At 40.5% G+C, this 25,140-nt stretch overlaps 1 long non-coding RNA gene across 3 annotated transcripts in view; it reads left to right on the top strand.

The window, feature by feature from the left end:
• LOC308516060 overlaps nucleotides 1-25,140 on the top strand; it is a 386,889-nt gene that overhangs the window by 302,206 nt on the left and 59,543 nt on the right. For 2 of the 3 annotated variants that reach the window (XR_013995694.1, XR_013995696.1), the window contains one exon: nucleotides 17,350-17,610. This is a non-coding gene — a long non-coding RNA (uncharacterized lncRNA). Of the gene's footprint in view, nucleotides 1-6,143; nucleotides 6,279-17,349; nucleotides 17,611-25,140 lie in introns of all 3 variants that reach the window. The other variant, XR_013995695.1, reaches the window with a different exon arrangement.

Consider the following 25,140-nt stretch of genomic DNA (forward strand, 5'->3'; position numbering starts at 1 on the left):
CTTCTGAGAACCACCCAGCTGCAGTGTTTTTGCCTTGAAACCATTTGGAGCGGCTGGAATGGAGGCCACCCAGAGCTTCTGGGAGCAGCTGTGGCTGCAGGTCTCCTATTGGCCAGAGCAGAGAAGGCTCTCACTTATCTCCACTGAACACGGGTGGTCACGATCCCTTAGGATAAAGCAATTTCTCACTGTCTGGGGGTGGAAGCTATTGTCCTCCTTTCCAGCTTGTTGTTTGAAGTCATTTTGTTAGGCTTCCGGCTTCTGCTGACTCACAGACACACACACATGAAAACTCCCTCCCTCCCCCACCTCTTCCCTCCCTCATCCCCATTTAATGGCTTTTGAAATAACAGAAAATAACAAATCTCCCTGCTAGGGCTTAAACAGTAAGTAGAAGGAACTGTTCACACAGGTCCACAAAGTACGAAAAACTTCATCCAGCCTTCCTCTTTCCCTGCGAACTCTATTTCCTTTTCTGTTCCTGTCTCCCCTCCTTAAACATTCTGGCTGAGCCCCAAGCCTAAATGTGGCTCACATATGATTGCAGACACATCATTCACATTGGGGCTCTTTGTAGATGAACAAGTTGGAGGGTGCCATTTTTGTGTCCCCAATAGAAACTTCCCATTTCTAATGAATATTTTATAAAGACACTTCTTCACCTACCTCTCTCATTTGGGCTGAACTGTAATTAAAATGAATGAAGAACTTGATTCCTGGTGTGTGCACCTGGACTCTTTGTGGAGTCTCTCTTAGCAGTCTCTCTCAGGATTTCTAAAGCAGAAAATCAAGCTTATTCACAATAGAAGCTTATAGTTTTAGAAACCACATGGATAGGAGTACTGTAATTTGCAAGATTTGGCAGGCCATCAATGAACCCAGTAGCCACAGTGACCAAGACTGAAAATGGAGAAAGTCAGCTCTCCTTCTTAATTACTTTTAAACGATGTTAGCACATTCTCAGGGTCAGGACACAGTTCCCATATTTCATTGTAGTGATTTTTTTTCTTGCAATAAAATAATGTTCTTCAAACTAGAACCAGGGGAATGGTACATGAACAGTCTCAGAGGTCAGAAGGGAGAGGGGTGCATGGGACTGGATAAGAGAAGGTGAAGAGAGTAGCCAAAGAGCATAGATACATAGACACAGACAACAGTGTGATGAAGGCCAGGGGAGGGGTGGTGGGGGCGGGTGGAGGTGGGCAAAGGAAGAAAAATGGGGGACATCTGTAATAGTGTCAACAATAAAAAACTAATGTTCTCATGTTGTTTTAGCACAAACAGGACTTTTTATTCATTGAGGAAAAATCGAAAGAGTGTGTAGACAGCATTCTTCCATGGTAGCATTATAAACTTCCTACTATTAGTAACATATACTCATTGTGTACTTAGAAAATTCCCAATAGATCAGATCCCTTTTGTGTGGGTCACTACTTGCCCAACTAAATAAATTACTTGACCAATAACATGTACACCTTTCTCAATGATATTTTAGACTAATATAAAGATTTAAAATAGTCTCCGTCCTCTAAATTATTGTCCTCAGTTCATGAAAATACTGCCAAAAGGGCTGGAAAACCATTTTCTCATGTTTTACAACACAGCTCCCAGGACCCTAGGCTTCATTATTCTTTATAATTTTAAAAACGGACGGTTCTTTAGGTAACTATCCGTTTCTAGACCATCTTAAAACAAGCCACAGACTGATACAGATATTCTGCCAGTGTCTAGGCAATGGAAGGTTCTGGAAAGTAGATCATGTTCCCTTGGGTGGTAGGTATGATATAAATTTTAGATGCGTTTGTGTTAGACATAAACATATACAGCTCCTAGTACGAAAATCAGAAACCTTTCAGTTTCCCTAAGGCCCACCTCCCTGTGCTTGTGCCTTGAATGCAGATGGTAATAGAGGCAGGCTGTGTGGAAATGCTGGACATCTCTGCTTAGGTTAGAGCGTTTGCTCCAGGCCTCAGGGGATAAAGACAGAGGCTGGTTTTCTAGCTTGCCCTGGAGCCCTGGAGCCTTTGCAGACCTAGGTAATGGCCTTCCTGTGCAGGATCTTGCCTGCAGCCTCCCACAGTGCAGGGTGAGGGAGTGGGGAGTAGAGGGAGGAGGGAGATAATTCAGCTTCTGCTAAATGTCAGGCACTGTGCTGGGTGCTGTCCATACATTTCACTGCATCTGTACCACAGCCTTGACAAGGAACTATTTTACAAATGATGCAACACAGAACTTCAGGGGTCAGACGTTGGGGCCAGACATCTCGGGTTTGAATCATGACTTTGCTACCTTCAAAGTACGTGGCAGTGCTTCACTTTCCCCATTTGGGAAGTGGGGATAGTAACAGAACCAACTTCAATTGTTTGTTGTTGGGATAAGCAAATGAAGTATTATAAAGTGCTTAGAAGAGCACCTGCCCAGTACTATTAAGATCAGTGCTTGTTAAATAAAAGAAAGAGAAATAGGTTAATGAACCTGCCCAGTTCATTTAAGTAAGAAGCTGGGTTAGGATTGGGACCTGCATTTGTTGGCTTGAAAAAGGTGATCTTTTCGCCTCACCATTCACCATACTCCCTTTCTTTTCTTCCTAGTTACATTTGAGTTTCCAGATTCTGAGTCCAACTAGAACCAGAGGGATGGATACATGAAGAGTTCTCTTCATTCCTCCTCACCTTACCTGATCAGGGTGGCTTTGTGGTCCCCATATAACTCTGGTTTCATTTTTTCCTTGTCTTGGTAGGGACATTCTAGGGCCTGTGACTCGGAGCTTAAACATGTAAGGCTGTGCATGTAGGCAGGTGATAAAGATTTTCCAAAAATCTCTGGGGTTACTCAGGATGTAAGGATGGACAGAATGACCCTTTGTTGTTTCATTTTTTTACATTTATTTTTCAATTATAAGTTGACACAGTATTACATTAATTTCAGGTGTACAACATAATAATTAGACATTTATGTACCTTATGAAATACACCACCATAACTCTAGTGCCCTTCCCTTTGATGTTTCTTACTGTTATTTTGTGTGTTGGTTCTTTTATGTTCTCAAAAATAGAAGCCCCTTTCAAACAAATTCTGTGTCATTCACCTCTCATTGTCCTCATTCCAGGCAGTGGGCTCCCTGCTGAGCACACAGGTAACAGCTCATGGGTGTTTGGATTGAGGAAGGAGAAGATCACATTTAGTGGCTTTATTCTGTCTCTAAACATAGAGTGACACAGGGCAGCTGTTTTCCCTCTTCATGGTGGCAGGATCAAGAGTTTATAGTCTGGATCTGGGGATTTTTGACATGACCTTGCTTGTCCTAGCAATTTCTGCTGGGCTTTTCAGTTCTAAGCTTATGTCCCTCTATCTTAGGTCTTCAAATGTTGTGCACTTGGCATGAACCTGTGTATCTTCTGCCAATTTCCTTCTTTATACTCTCTCTTAAGAAATGCTGCTAAATATGGAGAATGTATTTACATAGTCCTTAGGTGTGACGATGAGGAACATAACATTTGGTCTCCACTAAGGAAAATATGGAAAGGGGTTTGATTACTCTTGCCTCAGTCCCACCTAACTCACCCACACACATCCAGTTTATTTTGGACAGGAGTTTCCAATAATGTTAAAATTTATGTAAACTGCAATGGCGTTTTTCACTAAGGATGCAGAGTCTTTAAGGCAAGACAACACTATTAATAGAATGTGGATGTGTGTGGTTTATTTTTGTTTTCAAAATGGAAACGTTTCTTTGGGGTTTTGGCATGCTCTTTGATATGTTGAAAGATGAGAAAACATCATTTGGGAAACTCAGCACTTATACCATATTAGGAAATTTACAGTGCCTCAGATTTCACATTTAATGTTTTAATTGCCTGGTTTGGTAATAGAAAAATTTCAAGCTTCTCTCTTTCATTTAGAGTTACCACCATTTTTTTTTGCCCCCTCTCCAGTGGTGGGCTGCTGCCAGCTTCTACTTCCTGCCCCAGCCCCAGCAGGGTCTGAAAAAGGAGTTCATCACATGTCCTTTGGAGCCAATATCATGTTGGCTTCTTACATACTGTTTTGTGTGCAATACCACACATGCAGTTATTTCCTGTGGTTCTTGAAAATATCTTAAAAGTGCAACTGAAATTGAGTTTATTTTTGAAGCTTCTTAGTTATCTTTGAGCAGAGGGTGCTACTCTGAACTTTATGTAAAGTACAGAAGAAATCAAAGAAAGAGCTACCATCTTGGCCTGAGGGCAGTATTTAAGAGACATACCTAGACATTATAAAAGAGATAGAGGGAAGGATGGAGGGAGAGATGGAGAGAGAGAGAAAGAATGAGAGAGAGGGAGGGAGGGAGAGAGAGAGAGAGAGAGAGAGAGAGAGAGAGAGAGAGAGAGAGAGAGAGAGAAATAGATGGGGAAGGAGAATAGAGAGGAGAGGAAAGAAGAGAAGTTAGGTTTAGGCTTCTGGAAAAATTAAGACCCAAAATAAAGTTGACATTTACTCTTCTTATAAAAACCTCCCTAGAAGAAAACAATGAAAAACAATGATGAAAGGACTTCAAAAAGTCATTTCTTGTGGACAATAAAATATGGAAGGAGCAATCCAATATGTCATCTCTGTACTTCATACAGAATCCAGGGTTTAGAAGGGAAGTTTGCTCTCAAATAGGAATTAAGACTTTAGCATTAGGCAGCTGAGAGTGGGGGTTCCTTTCATTTTCTATGGACAGGTCTCTCTAAATATTATTTGCAATTAAAATATATTACTTTTAAAATCCAAATATAATTTTGAATTATATAGTAATCCATGTTTATTGAAGAAAATTTGTAAAATACATAAAGACCTCCAAAATAAATAAAAATAAAGTGTAATTATATAAGTTAGAGAGAATTTTAATATATTTCCATTTAATATTTATTTCTATGTGCTTATATCTATATGCATTTTTATATGTGGGATCACAGTGTATACAGTTTTGAATTCTTTCTTTCTGCATAATAAAATAAAATGACATTTGATGGTTGTATTGTAATTCTTGGTGGAACTTTATCACAATTTATTTTATAATTTCCTATGGATTTTTTGCTATACTAATTGTGTTGTTCTTGGTGGTGGTTTATTGTGTTAGGTTAAGCAATGTTATAAAGAGCATCTTTGAGTATGAATAGTTTTTTCATTATCCTGACTATTTTATCAGATTAGTGTTCTACATGGACCCCTGCACATAGTGGCAAATTGCTTCCCAAGAAAGTTGTACAAGCTCAACACTGACATTTCAGAATGCCCATCTAGATGCCCAGCTAGATACTGACATCCCTTTAAAAAAAAAAAAGATTTCCCTAATATGGCAGGAGGAAAAATAATATCTTCTTTATTACTTTAATTAATATTTCTTTGTGAATTATTTGTATTGTTAGACATTTTATTCTTATGTTTTATTGGAAATTTGCTTATTGGATTCTTTAAAATAAATTCTTTATAAGCACATTTCTATTTTTCTACTGGGATTTTAATGATTACTTTATTGATCTCTGTGTGTGACTTCTTACATATTCATAATATTAATGCTGTTTGTGGTTTGACTTATTTCTTTTTTTCCGCAGACATTAAAATTTTAAAATTTGTCTGCTGATAAATACTTTGTAACATCATTTTTCTTTTTATCCCCTTTAGTTTTGATCTTCTCTTTCTTTTCTCTTTTGCTTTACTGCATTTCTTCAGAATTTTATTCCCTTTTCTATGTAATTTGTCTTTATAATTCTCCAGCCCACTTTTCCAAATTAATGTCCTTAATGGGGATTTCTTTACTATTGCCATATGCCTTGGAAATTCCACTTCCATCTCTGTGCACATGCTTCTACCACTTGGCATCCTTTCCCAGGCTTTCTTTGTCTTACCTTTTAAAACAGAGAAGTTAGTTATAGTCAATTAATATTTGGCAAAGGAGGCAAAACATACAATGGGGTAAAAATAGTCTAGTCAATAAATGGTGTTGGGAAAATTGGACAAAAAATTAAACTAGACCACCTTCTTACACCATGCACAAGAATAAATTCAAAATGTATTAAATACTTAAATATTAGACTCGAAACCATAAGAATTCTATAACATAGGCAGTAAAATATCAGATATTTTCCAGCAATTTTTTTTTCTGATATTTCTCCTCAGGCAAGAGAAATTAAAGAAAAAATAATCAAATGAGACTACATCAAACTAAAAAAATTTGTACAGCAAAGGAAACCATCACCAAAATGAAAAGACAACTCACTGAATGGGAGAACATGTTTGCCAATGATACATCTGGTAAGGGGTGAACATCCAAAATTCATAAAAAACTTACACAACTCAACATAAAAAAAATCCCCCCAAAAATCTTGTTAAAGAAACAGGCAAAAGACCTGAATAGACACTTCTGTAAAGAGGACATATAGATGCCAATCCTATATAATAAAAGCCTAATATGCTAAGTGTCTGGTTGTCTGGTTGTCTGTTCAACCAATCACAGCAAAATATGCTAATGATATGCTTAGGCTGCTCAACCACTCACTATGACGTGCACTGACCTTCAGGGGGCAGACAGTCGACTGGTCAACCAGTAGCTATGATGTGCACTGACCACCAGGGGGCAGATGCTCCAACCAGTAGGTTAGCTTGCTGCCAGGGTCCTGAGTGAGATGGGCTGGACACTCCCTGGTGCCCTCCTGTGGTCCCTCCCTGGCTGGCCAACCTCCCGTTTCCCTCCCCAGCTCTGATTGTGCACCTATGGGGTCCCTCAGCCTGGTCTGTGCCCTCTCTCAATCCGGGACTCCTCAGTGGGGCACATTGACTGTCAGGTAGTTCCACCCTATATAATAAAAGGCTAATATGCAAATCAACTTTATGGCAGAAGGACCAATCACTATGATGCACACTGACCACCAGGGGGAAGAAGCTTAGCACAGAAGCTTCCCTCTGGTGGTCAGTGCACTCCCACAGGGGGAGCACCATTCAGCCAGAAGCTCTGAGCTGGGCTCATGGCTGGCAAGTGCAGTGGCAGTGGCGGGAGCCTCTCCTGCCTCCGCAGCAGCGCTAAGTATCCCGCTCGGGAGCAGACCTAAGCCATCAGTTGGACATCCCCTGAGGGCTCCCAGACTGCGAGAGGTCACAGGCTGGGCTGAGGGACCTCCCCCCTCTCCCCTGAGTGCATGAATTTCGTGCATCGGGCCTCTAGTAAACATATAAGATGTTCAGCATCACCAATCATCAGAGAAATGCAAATTAAGAACCACAATGAGATAATCACCTCATGCTTGTCAGAATGGCTATCATCAAAAAATCAACAAACAACAAGTGATGATGAGGATGTGGAGAAAAGGGAACTCCTTGTGCACTGTTGGTGGAAATGCAGACTGGTTCAGCCACTGTGGAAAACAGGATGGAATTTCCTCAAAAAATTAAAAATGGAACTGCCTTATGACCTAGCAATTCCACTTCAGGGAATATATCTGAAGAAACCTGAAACACCAGTTCAAAAGAATATATGTACCTTTATGTTCATTGCAGCATTATTTACAATAGCCAAGATCTGGAAACAGCTCAAGCGCCCATCAGTAGATGAGTGGATAAAAATGCTGTGGCACATCTATACCATGGAATACTACTCAGCCAGCTATAAAAAAGAAGGAATTCTTACCCTTTTTGACAGCATGGATGGATCTCGAGAGCATTATGCTAAATAAAATAAGCCAGTTAAAGAAAGACAAGTATCACATGATCTCACTTATATGTGGAATGTAATGAAGAAAATAAACTAATTGATAAAATAGAAACATACTCATAGGCACAGAACAGACTGAAAGCTGTCAGAGGGGGAGAGGGTGCGGGACTGGGTGAAAAGGTGAAGGGATTAAGCAAAACAAACAACTCAGAGAGACAACAATATGGTGAATGCTAGAGAGAAAGCGGGGAGAGGTAGATAGAAGAAGATAAAGGGGGCATAAATGGTGATGGAAGGAGACTTGACTTGGGGTGGTGAACACACAATACAATATGCAGTTGATGTATTGTAGCACTGTACACCTGAAACCTATATAATTTTATTAACCAATGTATCCCAATAAATTTAATAAAAAGAAAAGAAAAAAAAATAGAGCAGTTAGGTCACCTCTTTAGAAAAATCTCCCCTGAATACTTCAGTATGCAGTGATCTGTCCTTACTCTGAAGTGCTCATTTGGCACTTCTCATGCACCGACTTAAATCTTTAGTTATGCTGCCATCTCTGTATGTTTGTCACCCTATGTCGACTGCCAGGCCCTGCAAGCACAGATGCTGTTGTTTCATTCTCTGCATAGAACCTTCCCGCCTTGTGTACCCCAAGCACACACCTAAAACAGCTTCCCATGCATGGGACAACGGTACTCAGCAAAATGTTGTTGATTGATCACTCTGGTGGTTCTTTTTCCATCTGGTTTCCATTTCCTTTTGCTTTTTCATTTCTTCTTCTTATTGGTTTTCTTCTTCAGGATAAGAAATCACTTGGTATATTTACTTGGGAAACCGTGTCCTCTACTTGCTCCCTTCTCACTGAAACATTACCTGATGCCCTCTTCGTAATGTGTCATGTTCAACTACCACAGAATCTTGGAGTGCAGAAACTGGCTAGCTAGCTAATTTCCTCATTTTTCATTATATAATTTTGGTTTCTTGGCAGACTAGTCAATGTGATTTTCTAATTCTTAGTACACGTCTTACCTCTCACCTCCTCTGCCAGCTCCACGTGTTTTTAACCCAGACTTGGCTCTTCAGATGTGCGAGGTCCTCCCCACGTTTTAGAAAGGGCATGGCACGTATGTGTGAAGAATAAAGAGAAAGCACTGAATAGTGAAACGTGGGCCCTTATGACACTAGAAGATCAGGAGGAGAGAGGTGGCTGAGTTACTTTATTCAAGAAAGGCCTTATAGATGCAGATGATTATGGATAATGATGTATTGGTAAGATTCACATGGAGCATGGGGAAAGAGAGGGTATTTAACAGTTGGAAGGAGAATAAACTAAGGCCCAAGAACTGTTAATAGTACATAGTAGTATTTGGTGGAAATGAACATGGTATATAAGTGGAAAATTGAGGCTAATAAGAATGTCTGGGCCCAAAATGGGGAAGAGAGGAACATAATTATCTGTCAGAAAGAAGTAGGCGCTCTTCCTCCCTTGAGCAGGCACGTGCCTTTCCTCTCCCCTCCCCATCCCCTTCTTCCTAGGCATATTACCTTTACCTTTCTCTCTCCTAAGCTCCAAGGGCCCTTCTGTTGCCTCTGTAACTTATTTCCTGAGCCCATTTCTTCTATGACTCACTTCTTCTGCCTCTGTGACTTTCTAAATATGTTCTCATAGTTTAAAGAAAAAATAAAAAGAAGCCAATCTATGCTATATGAGGCAGTATACCATGAATATCTATAGCCCCCAGTTTCCTTCCTCAGATTCTGTCCCTGCAATCATTCTGCCTCTCAGAGCACTTCTCCTTTCTGCTCTTTCTTATTTAGCCTCCTCCTGGAAATGACATTTTACATAGACTTATTTAAAATGTTCACAAAGAATTTCACAAACACTCATTTGGTGCTTCTTTTATGGTTATAATAATCACGGGCAAGCATTGCTATATCACCTGGAAAGCGGGAATCCGAAAAAAAAAGAAAAGCAAAGCAGGAATCTGAGATTCACTGAAGCCACAGAACTAACAAGCAGCAGAACTGGACTGCGAAGCTTGAGCCCAGATGTGGTTGGTGCTCTTTGTGATCAATCATGCCATGCCTGCCGTTGTGATCATTCATTCATTCAATGGTTTCTGGTAAATCTTGAATGATCACCTCCTATGCGCTGGGCTCCAAGTTAAGCCCAAGTTGAACATGGCACACTTCTTGCTCCTTCTTTGATTTGGATGGGATCATAGACATGAAGCTGACAGAGAGTTAGGTGATGATGCTGAGCTGGGGAAGCCTGGGTGCTGCGGTTGCACCTAGAAGGAATTTAAGGCTGAAACTGTTGCAAGGACTTAGGCTTCCTGGAGTAAGTGATATCTTACTTGAGATGTTAAGAAAGGAGTAATTAAGTGGGGTGTTATCCCCCCCCCCCAATAATCAGTAACATCAAGGGCTAAAGGTAAGAGAGGATAATAGTAACTTTAGGGAATTAAGAATAGTTGAATTTGCCTGGAATGCGGAGTGTAAATTGGAGAATGGCAGAAGATGGGACTAAAGAGGTAGACAGATGCCAGGCCATATGTGGGTTTGGAAACTATGATGAGAGATTTGCAATGCGGACTCACCTGAAAGGTCTGGAGCCTGAGTGGCGTGATCAAGCGTGCAGGGCAGAACGGTTTCTCGGGTGCCATGGGGAGGATGATCAGCCATAGTAGAGCCATTAGCAGAGGTAGGACAGCAGTTCTCTTGGTCAGTGTCTGGAGTCATCTGAAGGACTCAGAAGGGCAGAGCTAACCAAGGTGGAAAGTCTTACCTGGCTTGGGTCTCAGGAAAATAGCTTAAGAAGCCCTAACGGCAACATAGACCTGGCCTTCAGACTACCTCTGTCCAGCTAGATTACCAAGGCTAACTTTGATTTTATTAAAATTGACTACTTTTTTCTTTGCCTCCACGTCATGGGTCTAAAAAAGCAAGCTTTGAAAAATAAAACCACAATATACACTTTTTCTAAAAGTTTAGAATAATGTTAAAGTGTCTATCTACAGCAAACACAATTTTTAAAAAAACCACCTGTAGAACACAGTGTAGCTCAGGGGTTTTGCATTATGGATTGGATTCACCAAGAAGACCGCGCTGCAAAGCTCGGTGGAGAGGCAAGCGCCCCTGTAGAGAGTCAGCGCGGGCTCAGGCTGCCGGGGCTCCCGAGCCTGTTGACTAACAGCGCTGCGTTGTCTACTAAAGAAAACACTTTTCTCTTGTAGTCCTTTCTACATTGTTTTTCATAAGCAACTCCCTTTGGGGAAGACTTCTTTAATTTGTCCCTTCCTTTCCCCCTAAAGGGGGAAGGGGGTTATTTCAAGGAGCAGCAGAGGGTGGGGGAGGAGACAGTGAGGACCTAGGTCCTTGCAGTCGCCGGGGAGCTCTGAACCCGCTGTGTCCCCCTTCAGCGCCCCTCGGGTGGTCTCCGTGTTTCTGTTACCTTGGTAGAAAGAATATGTGACTCCCCTGCCCGCCTGCAAGTCTCGTTGCCATGGAAACTGCCATGCCACACACCTGATTCACATATCACGCTTGGCTAAGTCCAGACAGAGGCCACCGACTGGCATTTGCCCTTTGTTTCCCCTTGTGTTTGCCAGGCGCTTAAAAAATGCATGGGGAGAGACAGGAGGGTGGGCAGCGTGGTGCGTGAGAAAGCTGTGTCAGGGGTCGACGCTTGGGGATTTCCGAAGATAATCCTGTGGAGGGAAGAGCAGAGCAAATGGAAAAGTCTGTGCCCTTCTAAGCTTCTCCTGGACGCAAAGGCTTTGATCCTGTGATGTGTCTGACGGTAATTTTCTGGATTTCTGGGTGAGATAGGATATGCGTGAACAGATTCAGGGAGCTGTTGTTCCTTAGTGAGTTTTTCTGTCCCATGTTCACTGAATTGGCTAATAATCTCAGCTCTATGGTGAGCATGTTGGGGCTGTGACCTGGGTTTAGGCGAAACATCAATTAAAGCTGTGAACTAAGAGTTCAGCCCTCTGATGACACTTTTTCCTGGGCTCGCCTTTGATATAAAGCGTAATCTTCTCGGGAGCACAAATAATTTGTGGAAATTATCGCTCATGAGGGGCCAGTACCCTGGCTGGAGTACAGTTCTGTTTTCCCTCTGATATTTTCTTTTCCTCTAGCCTAAGTCCTTTAATAAGTAACTTAGCGAGAAGGGCCCTGGCAGAGAGCAGACTAGTCACCTCCTCCCCCAGCCAGACTTTCCCTTTCATAGGTTGTCATTTTCTCTCGGTTCCTGTTTATGCAGCAGAGTTTTAGAAATTAAAAAAGAAGGTGTTGAAATTGTCATGGTCATCAGTCCTCCTAAAACATTCGGTTTCACACCTTATGTGGGTGTAGGTAGGTATCACTCCTGCCTTGGCAATGGAATGAGCTCCCCAGTACCTGCCCTGCCTTCCCCCCCACTTATTCTTCTGTCTCCTCTAATTTGTTAATAGTCCTAAGTAGGTGGCCTTCATTTACAAAGTGCACCCGCACGCAGCGGCCAGGAACTCTAGTTTGGAGTCAGACCGGAAGGGGGAAAATCTCCGTTGTGTTCTTGGACAAGTGCTTTTATCAACCTCAGTTTCCTCATTTGTGAAATGGTCTTAATGATAAATGCTGTGATTTTTAAAGAGCTTGTGACCTAATATCTTTGTTATTATTAGCTTGCTAGGTCATTTTATAAATAACATGGACAGTATTTGAAAGAATATTCTCACCATCAGTACTGCTGATTTTTATTGTTGTTATTGACTTTGGCATAGGCGAGAATAGACACAGGCAAAGAATATACTAGTAAATGGTGGATTGGAAGAAATAGATAATTCTTACCCCAAATAGTGCACACACATTCCCTCTCTGTCATTTGTGTGTGCACTCTTGTTCTGTCTATTGAATCGCACTGCAAGTTCAAACAGCAAAATGAAAAGGTTGTACACTTCCTGGGAGACAGAATGCTGCCACAGACACTGTCTGGTTTAGAGAGAGAGAGCAGTGATGCCCCGTCAGCATTTCCAGGCAGCCCTGCGGGAATGAATGTAAATTCCTATTCGATAATCCAAGGGCCATTCTGATCTTCCTGCCTCAACTGGCTTCTTGCCTCCTCATCCTTCCTCTTGTAACATTTTCTCTCTTTTTAAAATTGTGTTGAAATATACATAACAGCCCTAGCTGGTTTGGCTCAATGGATAGAGCGCCAGCCTGCAGACTGAAGGGTCCCAGATTCAATTCTGGCCAAGGGCACATGCCTGGGTTGCAGGCTTGATCCCCAGTAGGGGGCGTGCAGGAGGCAGCCAATCAATGATTCTCTCTCATCATTGATGTTTCTATCTCTCTCTCTCCCTCTTCCTTCCTCTCTAAAAATCAATAAAATATATTTAAAAAAATAAATATACATAACATAAAATATATCATTTTAACCATTTTTTAAATGTACAGTTTAGTGGCATTATATACTGTCACACTGTTGTGCAAGCATCACCACCATCCATTTCCAGAACTTTTTACATCTTCCCAAGCCAAAACTCTCTACCTATTAAGCAGTGATTCCTAAGCCTGCTTCCCACCGCCATTGTCAACTACCACTCTTCTTCCAGTCACTCTGAATTTGATTGCTCGAGATACTTCATAGTAGTGGGATCGTGCAGTATTGCTCTTTGTGACTGGCTTATTTCACTTAGTATGATGTCTTCGGGGTTCATTCATGTTGTAGCAGGTGTTAGAATTTCATTTCTCTAAAGGCTAAATGATATCCCATTGTATGCACACACCACATTTTTTTTTTTTTACTTGTTCATCCGCCAATGGACATTTTGGATAATTTCCACCTTTTGGCTATTTTGAATAATGGTGCTATAAACACGGGTGTGCAAATATCTATTTGAGTACATTTTCTTCTTTTTATTCTGGTAAAGATGATAAAATGTTAGACTGCATCAGGGTCTTCACTGTGAATTCTTCAGTAGCATTAAAATTGATTATGCTATGCATTTTCCTTTTATTTAATGTGGTAAAAAACAAAACAGAATTTACCATTTAAACCATTGTTAGGTGTACAGTGGTGAACAACAATCGGTACAGAGTTTCAGTACTGCAAGATGATGGGTTTGATTACTCGAGGGGCCTCATATAAGTGGGATGATACAGTATCTGTCCTTTTGTGAGTGGCTGATTTCACTTGGCATGATGTCTTCCAGATTCATCCATGTTGTAGTATATGGCAGGTTTTCCCTTTCTAGGGCTGGACAACTTTCCATTGTATATACCCCATTCTTTTAAATGTATTCATCTGCCAGTGGACATTTGAACTATTGTGAATAATGCTGCAGTGACTGTGGGTGCGCAGATATCTCTTGGAGAAGTGGAATTACTGGATCATATGTTAATTCTATGTTTAACTTTTTGAGAAACCTCCATACTGTTTGCCATCCCTGCACTGTTGGTGGGAGTGTAAAATTTTACATTCCCACCAACAGTGCACAAGGCTTCCAATTTCTCCACAACTTCATCAACACTTGTTATTTTTCTATTTTAATTTTTGTAACAGTGGCCATCCTGATGTGTGTGGGGTGATAAATCATAGTGATTTTGATTTGTAATGAAGTTTCTTAAAGCAGCTTTAAAGAGCATATTAAAAGCAAACAGACGGACTGAGGTAATAGTTAGCTTAGGATGGAGAGAAGCTTGGGAAACCGTGGGGTTCCCAGAGGAGTTGTTTGATCTCCTCTGACAGTTCTCTGTGTGCTGGGAAGAGTGTGCTGTCCTTTGCGCTGCTGTCTCCTAGGCCTGGAGGTCCAGTTTGGCCTCAGTGGTGTGGCCTGGCCGACAGTCCGTCGCCCTCTCATCCTTTTGGAGTCCTGGGTGGTTAGTAAGCATTTTCTCAGAGCAAGTGACTCAGAATTAAATGTAGCTCCAGATACAGAGTTATTTCAAAGAACAACGATGCCTCACTCTTTTTTAACCATTTCTATGGACTACTTCTATGTGGATTAAAAAAATATCAATGCTGAGCTAAAGTCAGCATTCCTTCTTTGATTCATTCAGCGGCATTAATGAAATATCCAGGACAATTCTGTCCAATAGAAATATAATGCAAGCTGTATATTTGATGTGGCATATTTTCTAGTAGCCATGTTAAAAAAAAAAAGGAAGGAAAACAGGTGACGTTAATTTTAACAATACATTTCATCGAACCTGACATACCTAAAACATTGTCATTTCAATACGTAATGAATATGAAAAATTGAGATAGTCTACTTTATGTTTCACACTAAGTCTTGGTAACCTGCTGCTTATTTTAAACTCAGAGCCCTTCTCAATTCGGATTGGCCACATTTCAAGTGCTCAAGAGCCACGTGTTTCTAGTGGCCAGCTTACTAGACAGAACAGACCTAGCATACCGAGCCAGGGATATCTGAAGCCCAGAAAAGGCCAGCCCTCAGCTCTGCCTCGGGGGCAAGATGTATCAGTAAAGCACTAATGATGGTGCCCAGAGCTTGTGGAAGAGACGGGCACAGTGGTACCGAGCCCAGAATGGGGTTGGTCTGCCACCCCTAGACCTCATGCCTTTGAACTAGTCTCCTGTGGGGCGGGTGCTGAGCTGGAGTTTGGCATGGGCCCCAGCTCATCAGACATTAACTTTTTGCCTCCTGTGTTAAGAGAGCCGCTGCCAAGTTTACTTTTAATTATAAGCTCTGCTCTGGCCCTGGGTCTGCGAGCAGGGATTTCAGCACCACAACCTCACTGCTCTCCCGCGGGCCTTTCATTCCCACAGGCGGAGTCCCTCCCCCCTCTGGGCACTGCTGGCCTGCACTCCACCTCAGTCCTTTGAGCTGCTCCCCAGGAGAAGGTCAAAAGTGTGGTGCTGAGAGAAGGACTTCATCTGAACACCCTTCCCCTCACCTCTGGGAAGCGACGCCAACAGCTCTAGTTGTTGAGGGAAAGGTCATGTCCTTGGACAGGCTCCCCTGAATCCACCCTGTGGCCTCCCTGACCACCCTCATGCCCAGGTCCTCAGGGAGCTCCAGAGGCACCGGCTCTGGAGGCCCTGCAGCCAGACAAGCCTGTGCGGCTCCCCAGCTCCCGCGTGGGGAAGGAAGGGTGGCCAAGACGTGTTTACAGAGAGCCGGCCAGGAAGCGCAAGGGAAGAGGAGGAGCTGTTTCCACTTATCCTCCCACCTCCTTTTGGCTTTCTCTCCTGGCATTGCCGAAGGCCAGAAAAGGGATGGGAATTTGGCAAAGTGAAAGTATATCATTGTATTCCCCCAGCCCTCCATCTCATCTCCCTCCTACGGAAGCCAGGCTGGACTTTTTTCTACCCAGTTTACTTAACACTCAAGAGACTCGAAATTCCTTTCCTGGTGCTGGTGTGGAAGAGGCTTGGAAATAGGTTCCTTTCCAGGAGATGAGTGATACGGCAGAAACACAAGGTCAGATGAGGCCAAGGGCCGGGAGCCAGAGTCTTACCAAACTCTCACAGGCAGCACTGTGACGGCCGGACTTGCTATGCTGATGGAGAAGGGGTGGCCTTGGGCTCTACCCTGTCTGGAGTCTTCTATGATAGGTGCAGTTAAGGGAGATGAGGAACTTTGGGGGAGGGGGCAGGATGAGCCTGGCCCTTCCGAAAACTGGGCTAGTGTATGTTGACATGTTAAAAGACAGAACGATTAATATTGCAAGCCTACTGTAAGGCTCTATTTCTTTTAATCATATTTTAAACTTTACACTATTAACATAGACTTCTTTGGGACTTGTTTATACCTTGCACCCCTAAGAATCAGATCCCCAGTGTAAGGATTACAAGAATCTCAATAATTACCTAATTTAACAAGGAGGCCAAAGTAAAATATTTCTTCTCCTAGGAAAATAAAGTAAATGAGAAAAGATGAACTGCTCTTCTCATTATTCCGAACTCACAAATCTGCTAAGACTCAAAGTTAACTTTATGATGTACTTTAGCTGAGAGTATTTTTATGAACAAGAACTGTTAACATCGAGAAGTTAGCTCCAGGAAATGAAAAGATTAAGACAAAGGAAAAGGTCACACGATTTGAATGTCACACATGCATACTTACTTGGTACTGGAATAATGACAGAGAATCCTTTGACCGCTGTGACCTATGGTCCTATGCATTTTGGTACCAACAATATTTTGCTTTTTTTTTGGCCTTTTTTTTTTCTTTTTAGCTTCATGAGATGTTTGAGTGATAGTTTGAGTCCCTTCAGCAAGTCAGTGTACCAGCCTGGAAGCTAGCTGGAGTTATAACACAGGCTGTGGTCACACACCACAAGTGACAAGCCAGGCCAGCAAGACTGTGGGCTCTGGGTTTGAATCCTGGCTCCACCACTAATTAGCCCTGTGTTAGTTACTCAGCCTCTCTGAACCTCATTAATTTTCTGTAAAAATTAGAATTATAAATTTATATTTATGGAGCTTACCCATATAAAGATGGCTCATTTAAAGTGCTTAGTCCATAGTTCCTGACAAATATTAAATTAGGAGGAAATATTAATTGCTTTTAATACTTAAACTGAAAAATGCCAAGTTTAACTGGCAATATATAGCTGCCCTTGTTTATTTCTACCAGTAGCAGAGCAATACATTGTTTGGTTGACACTTGCTTGGCCTTTTTGAAAAATTCTTTAATTATGTATTATTTTTCTTTGCAGCCTTGCAGGTGTGTGGTGTGTATGTGTAAGAGAAGCCAGTAATTACCCCTTGCTGATGGAGCTGACCAAACACAGTCTTTCCCATGGCAACTGAAAACCTAAAAAATAAAATTTAAAAAATTGGAGGCTACATAATTGCCGTCCCTGGAGGAGGAGGAATGTGGAGATCATGGAGTTTCTTGTGGCTTTTGGTTGAAGGTGTTGGTGAAGATACAGGGGTCCTGCTGAGTAGCTGAACAGGACGCCGTTGCTTGCTTTGAAGTGAGTAAACTGGTCAAAAGTACAAGTGGGAGGGGAAGTTGAGGTTTAATGAAGGGGGTCATTATTAGTGTTTCCATGGTTTTAGCAGTTTAAAAGTTGGGAGTTTAGGTGAGGTTGTTGGTTGAGGGGAAAATAGCCCACAGACGTTCAGGCAGGGTCAAGTTCAGTCTTTCAGTCTTCATTTTAATCTGAAAATAGGGAGTCAAGGCTTTTGAATAACATAGCAAAGGGATTGCTTCATAATTCCAACAGCGAATGCTAATTATTGCATGTCCACAGTGGCACAAGATTCAGAAAGCAACACCATTCTTCTCAAATCCCAATTATCCAAAGATTTTTTTTTTTTGGGGGGGGGAGGAGAAATAAAATTACTGGTTTGGATTACTATTTCTGCTTTCAAAAGGATTTATATTAACTTTCCTGAAGCCTACATGGAACCCAAAATGTTAACTTTCTTTTTTATTGATTTCAGAGAGGAAGAGAGAGGGAGAGAGAGATAAAAAACAAAAATGATGAGAGAGAATCATTGATTGACTGCCTCCTGTGTGTCCCCCACTGGGGATCTAGCCTGCAACTTGGGCATGTGCCCTATCTGGCATAGCAGCCTCCTGGTTCCTAGGTTGATGTTCAACCACTGAGCCACACCGGCAGGGCCAAAACATCCACTTTCAATGCAGAGGTGGTGTCTTTTCCCAACTTCCATAAATTGATCTTGAATCCATTGCCTTTATCTTTCTTGTATAAGGAATAACACAGGGAGCTTCATTTATTACATTTACTGGAATGCAGTGTAATATCCCTAATCCTATGTTTACCATTTTTAATCAGACTACCAATTCTCCTCTTTTTCATGGTTGGATGTAAATAACTTGTTTTCAGAATTCCAGTAATGTAATAAAAAGAAATGGAATCAAGATTGGGGATCTGGTCTTGCCTTTGCCAGTAACTAGAATTGTAAAGATGATAAAGTTACTTGATTTTAATGGACCTCATATCCAAATATAAAATTATTTTATATTTCAATTTAGTATGAAATAAGATTTTAGACCAAATTATCATTAAGACTTCTCTCAGTGTTATGATTCTGTTTTTAAGTTCAGTGCTTCTGATTATAGTTTATCTTATTAAGGATTACAATGTTTGTATTTTATATAACCTGTTATTCAAGATTGGTCATCACCATTAACATACTCAACACACAAAGTACACAGGAGATAAAATAAAAAAAGTTTCCTATGAATCTGACTAGCCTGCTCTACCCAGTGAGGGGAGACTGTTCAAGGACAGTTATCTCTTAAAAGCAACAGAAGAAACTGTGGATAAAGAAGACATAGTGCCATATCTTTTATTGGGTCTTCAGAAAGGAAACTCTATATAACTAAAAAATCTGAAAAGCTGAGTTTAAGACTAGATATTCCTCTGGGAATCACTTCTATGGAATCTTTAAAAATGGAATCATCAAATCAGAATTTATTTACATATTCCCCGAAAATAATAAGAGGATTTTAATTGCCCTTCAAAAGTCTGAGTCTTAACTTTAGCCTATGCAGATCCTTCTCTTTAAAATAAACCTCTGTTAATAGTTTATGGATCTTTTCAGAAGAAAGTTAGAAAAATTATCTAGGTGCTTAGGAAAGCCAACGAAGCTGCAGTTGGAAGATAGAAATGTTCCCTTAGAAAGTTTTATATCTGTTCCTCAGAAAGATGCATGAACAATGAACCAGCCTGTTCTTGTCTTGTTTTAAAGTAAACAGATTTGTAGACTTGTAGTTGGCTCCCGATGAACCACTCATGGAGCCATTTAAGGCATGAGCTTTGCATTGGTATTGAACCAACTGAATAAAAGCTGTTTATAACCTTGTTATACCTTTCCAACATAAACAGTATCTCTTACATAAATCACTTTTATACTAGTTTATACATAACATCATGTGGGAACTTTTTCTCTTACTTTTTGTTTGATCTGGACTGCAAGCTAGGCATCCATGTCCCCTGACAGTGGTGTTCTAGGTTATCTTTTACATTCTGAAGTGGCATAAGCCAGAGCTATCTATGTTACACTTGTCAAGGGATAGCACTTATTACTCTATTCTAATTTGGGCTCACTGTCAGTGAGTATGTATTTTAAAGCTGTTTCAATTTTCTACCTATGCATACAAGCGTAGCCTTTAAGTGAATGCTTGTATTACACATTCATTTATATCTTACCCTTACCTGTCACTGCCCTCCACCTGCAATAGTACTCTATAGAGGATCTCATGGAGCTTTGTTGTCCATGAATATATTTTCTCTTGACTCTATCTAAAAGGGTAAGAAATGCTAAGCATTTTTTATAAGAATATTAAATGTATAAGAATCAGTATGACTATATTTTATTTATCTTTGGTTCTCTCTCTCTCTTTTTAAATAGACTTTACTTTTAGAGCAGCTTTAGGTTCACACAAAATTGAGAGGAAAACACAGATAATTTTCATAAACCTAATGCCACCACATTTTTCTTGCATGCTTATTATATATCTCCTTTGATGAGGGTCTGTTAAGGTCTTCGGCCCATTTTTAATTGGGGTTTTTGTTGTCTTATTGTTGAGTTTTAAGGTGTTTTTTTTTTGTACATTTTGGATCTACAAAGTCCTTTATTAGGTATATGTTTTGCAAATATTTTCTTTTGATAGTATTTTTTGCATGGCAGAAATTTTTAATTTTAATGAAGTCAAACTTATTATTTCTTTCATGGATTTTGCCTTTGGCATTGTATCTAAAAAGTCATTGCCAAAACAAATTCACCTAGATTTTATTCTGTTATCTTCTAGGGGTTTTATAGTTTTGTGTTTTTCATTTAGGTATGTGATCCATTTTGAGTTAATTTTAATTTAGCCTGTGTCTAAATTAATTTTTTTGCATGTGGGTGACATGCAGTTGTTCCAGCACCATTTGTTGAAAGACTGTCCAGGCTTCATTACATTGCCTTTCCTTTTTGTCAAGGATCAGTTGGCTATATTTATGTGGTCTTTTTCTGGGTTGTCCATTCTGTTCCACTGTTCTGTTTGTCTTTTTCTTCACCAATAGCAGGCTGTCATAAATCTTGAAGTTGGGCAGTGTTAGGCCTCCAGCTTTGTCCTTTTCCTTAAAATTGTAACGATTCTGGGTTATTTCATTTTTTTAAATGCATTTAGCAGATTTCATAAAAGCTGCCTTGGATTTTCACAATACAGAAAATTGTTTTTTGGAGACATGATCCAGATATAGGAGACAATCATGATAAATATGATATATCCTAGAAATTCAGAAGTTGGAAAGAGCGACTTTCATTGAACAGTGTACTTGAACCTGTTGGTCAAGAAGATCATCAGTTGATCAGAACACATTGTTAGAGGAGGAAAGGTTTCATTTCTTAAAATGTTATCTGACTGTAACAATAATTCAGTCTTCTTCAACAGGTCATTGTCCTAGTACACAATTTGAGTGGCTCCTTACACCTACTCAATAAAAATCAAACACTCAATGACTACTACTGGTTGACTTCACTCTGCCTTTCTAGTAGTGGGCTTCACAGCTCTCCTTTGTGAACACACATTCTCAGATGAGCTATCGTTGATGAGGCGATGGACATGCTGAATTTAGAAAACTCTAGACTCAAATCCCTATGCTGCACTTATTAGCTTTGTGAACTTTGTCGAGTTACATCACCACCTGAATCTTAGTTTTCTAAAGGCTAAGATAAATAAATACATAAATTGACTCTTGTTTTTATCTGTGATACCATGTAGTTAAATATGTAGGGCCATAATTTAGATCCATTCCCTGAACTATTTATTGTAGCTAAATTGGATTTGCAATATACGAATATAAGATATTTAGAATTTAAGAAATACTTCTTTTTCTTGTTTTCTATTTAGTGGTAAATTCTTTTTTCCTATTATCAAATATTAAAACACATTGGCTACAAATAAGGATAACTTTAATAATAGATTTGGGGCACAAATAAACTAGTTACATGTTAATACATTTAAAAGGCCGCACACAAATCTTTTCAACATTTATGTTGAATCTTTGATTTTATATGTTGCTCAGTTATGAAGAGGAGGGAGACCATAGTCTGATTTTATTGGATTACTTATATGCTCAGAATTATATTTTTTGGTCTTATCTAGTCTTGCAGAATTATCTAGAAGGGTATACAATTCCATGTTCTCAGATACTGCTCACCATCTGCTTTCAAAGTGAAAAATGGGCATCATAATATACCTTCATTGCCCTTTGGCTGCTTAATTGGGATTTTCAAAAACAAAAAGTTGTTTTGCTTTCTTTCGTATCTCTCTCCCCCCGCCCCCCCCTCCCCCCCCAATTCGGACCAGATTCAGTGTCAAAGGGACAGAAAGTAACAAGAGAATCCTGAAAAACTGACGTGAATCACAGCAAGTTCACAGATTTCGATAGAAATTGGAAGGAATGAAAATAATAAACTCACATGGGTCTTCTGTATATTAGATGCTTTCATATACATGATTTAAGTTTTATCAAAAGCATTCTCTATGGTAAAGATGATTGTGGCAATGACTAATCTCATTGGACAGATAAGGAAGCCAGCTGATAGAGCCATATAATCTGGTCCAAAACAGATTGCTAGTAACACCAGGGTGCTTTCCTTCTTTACTCAGTTGTATGTGGAGAATAAAGATGTTTTCTGTGCAGTCATATGGGTTGTAGTAAAACCAATGCTACACTGTATTTCTTTTTAAAACCTTCATGATTTCATATCCTATAGAAACATAGTATTTTAGAATCCGGTTTTTATACTGCCTCCCATGCCATCTGCTCAGAATGGCAGTGTCTTTGTGGCAGAGATTTGCTCAGGAGAAACATTTGCTCATCATCAGGAATGTTCTACAAGTAATCATGTAAAAGACTAGAGAATATGAAGATGACCATATAGCAATAACGCTATTATTAAATGCTTAATGTGAGCTACAGATGTCTCCTTGCTTTATCTGTCTTAACTCTTTTTCTTCACATAGTGCTCCTGTGAAGTAGGCATCATTATTTTTCCATTTACAGTTGAAGAGGTTGAGGCACATCTGATCGATGCTTCTCTGTGTCTGGATCTGTTTTTGTTCATCAGTTTTTGTTGTTCATTATATTCCACAAATGAGTGAGATCATGTGGTATTTATCTTTCTCTGACTCACTTATTTTGTTTAGCATAACGCTCTCCAGGTCCATTCATGCTGTTACAAATGGTAGGAGTTCCTTCCTTTTTACCGCAGCATAGTATCCCATTGTGTAGATGTACCACAGTTTTTTAATCCACTCATCTACTGATGGGCACTTAGGCTGTTTCCAAATCTTAGCTATTGTACAGGTAGGGGAGGGTGGGAGGAGGGGAAGAGATCAACCAAAGGACTTGTATGCATGCATATAAGCATAACCAATGGACACAGACACCAGGGGGGTGAGGGCATGAGTGGGGGGGGGGGGCTATGTGGGGATAAGGACACATATGTAATACCTTAATCAATAAAGAACGAAAAAAAATCTTTAAAAAAATAAAAAAGAAAACCATAAGGGGGGGAGAGAGAGAGAGAAAGAGAGAGAAGGGAAGAGGTTGGTGCACAGTCGAATTCGTAACTTGCCAACGTCCCAAAACTAGTGTGGTTTCAAATCCAGGTCCCCTGACCCCACACCCTCTCTGCAATGCTACTTCTTAGCCTGATGAGCTAGTAATTGTGGCTCCCTGAGAACGCTGACTTGGCCTCAGTTGACTTAGAAAATAGTTTTGTGTGTATGTATTTTCAAGCCTGTCCCATTTTTTCATTAATTATATGGAGTGCCCACTTTTTTAGGAAAGTAGTCATAATGTGTAACTCCAGGCACAGTTAGAGGGTGGGCCAGGATAAGTCATTTGGAAGAGTTAGGAAAAGCTCCCTGGGCACCCTTCCAGAAAATTAAAGTTTCATCTGGGGATAGGGACTCAATGTTTGGAGAGAATGGGAAATTTTGCACATAGGTGTTGCTATGTCATCTGGGTCTTCAGTTAGAACCACTCCAAGAGCGGAAAACATATCAGAAAGATGAAAGAGGAGAACTAAAGGAAATACCACATAGCTTTCAAAGGACTAACATTTCATAGCTATAATTTATAATGTCCACTGTCCTTGTGAAAATTACATGGGATTGTTTACCTTTTTTTGTTTGAGAATGTCTTCCTTTATATTAAAAAAAAAATATCCTGTCTTTAGAATCCTTTGAAGTGTAATGATTGGGGGGTAGAAGTATACAAACTAGGTTCTTTTCAGTCTAGCCCATTTTTCTTTTTCATTTAGTCTTTGGGATAATTTAGATGCTTCTTTGTTCACTGGCATACTTATTCAAGAGATGTTTATTGAACACCTACTATATGCCAGACCCTTTGCTAGACTCTAGGGATAATAGATGGATCAGATGCTGAACCTGTCTTCAAGGTATTTGGGTTTTGGTGGAAGAAACTGCCCTTTATTCAGCTAGTCACAAGTCGGTTTAGAAGTGCTACATTAGCACAGCCAGTGTGGCTCAGTGGTTGAGCATCATCCCATGCACCAGGAAGTCACTGATTTGATTCCTGATCAGGGTACATGCCTGGGTTACAGGTTCAATCTCTAGTGGGGGGTATATAGGAGGCAGCTGATGTTTGGTTGATGTTTCTCTCTCATCAATGTTTCTATCCCTCTCTCCCTCTCCCTTCTCTCTCTCAAATCAATACAAACATTATTTTTTTTTAAAAAAGAAGTGTTACATTAGCTCTGGCTAGTATGGCTCTCTTGGTTGGGCATCATCCTAGATGGGATCCATCCTAGTTTGGAACTGTGTACCAAACGGTTGCAGTTCAATTATGAGTCAGGACACATGCTCCGGTTGCAGGCTCGATCCCTGGTGGGGGGTGTGCAGGAAGCAGTTGATCAATGCTTCTCTCTCTCTCTCTCTCTCTCTCTCTCTCTCTCTCTCTCTCTCTCATTTCCCTTCCTCTCTCTAAAAGATTAATATAAAGTTGTTTTTTTTAAAAAAACGAACTGTAATAAAAATAAAATAAAAGAAGTGCTACATTTGCACAAAGGAGGGAGGCAGTAATTCCTCCTGTGGTTCTCAGCAGACATTTGAGTTGAGTCTGTGGCAGCAGAGCTGGTCAGGCACAGGTGGGCAGGAAGGGCACAGGAGACTAGAATGCTCCAAAGCCTGGAGCACTGGAAGGACAGGGATAATTATCAGCATCTCACAGGCAGAAAAAACTGAATATTGTCACCAGCGTAGTTTACCTGTGATGGAATTGCCACCAACACTCAGGCTCAGGGATCTCCCTGTCCAGTCTTCATCTACTAGTATTACTGGCTAAAATGGGGCCGCCCCTGCTGCTGCTGTTATTTGTTTTTTTTCTTTTCCTCATTAGCTGGATAAGTTTGAATTAGAAGTAAGTGTGTCCCATATCAGGCTGTAATCATACTGATGAAGCGGGTTGGGGAGGGAAGGGGGCGGTGGCACTAAGCTCCCTGCTATGACACGA

This window comes from Myotis nattereri (genome assembly GCF_964212035.1).
Source record: "Myotis nattereri genome assembly, chromosome: 3".
Taxonomy (NCBI): Eukaryota; Metazoa; Chordata; class Mammalia; order Chiroptera; family Vespertilionidae; genus Myotis; species Myotis nattereri.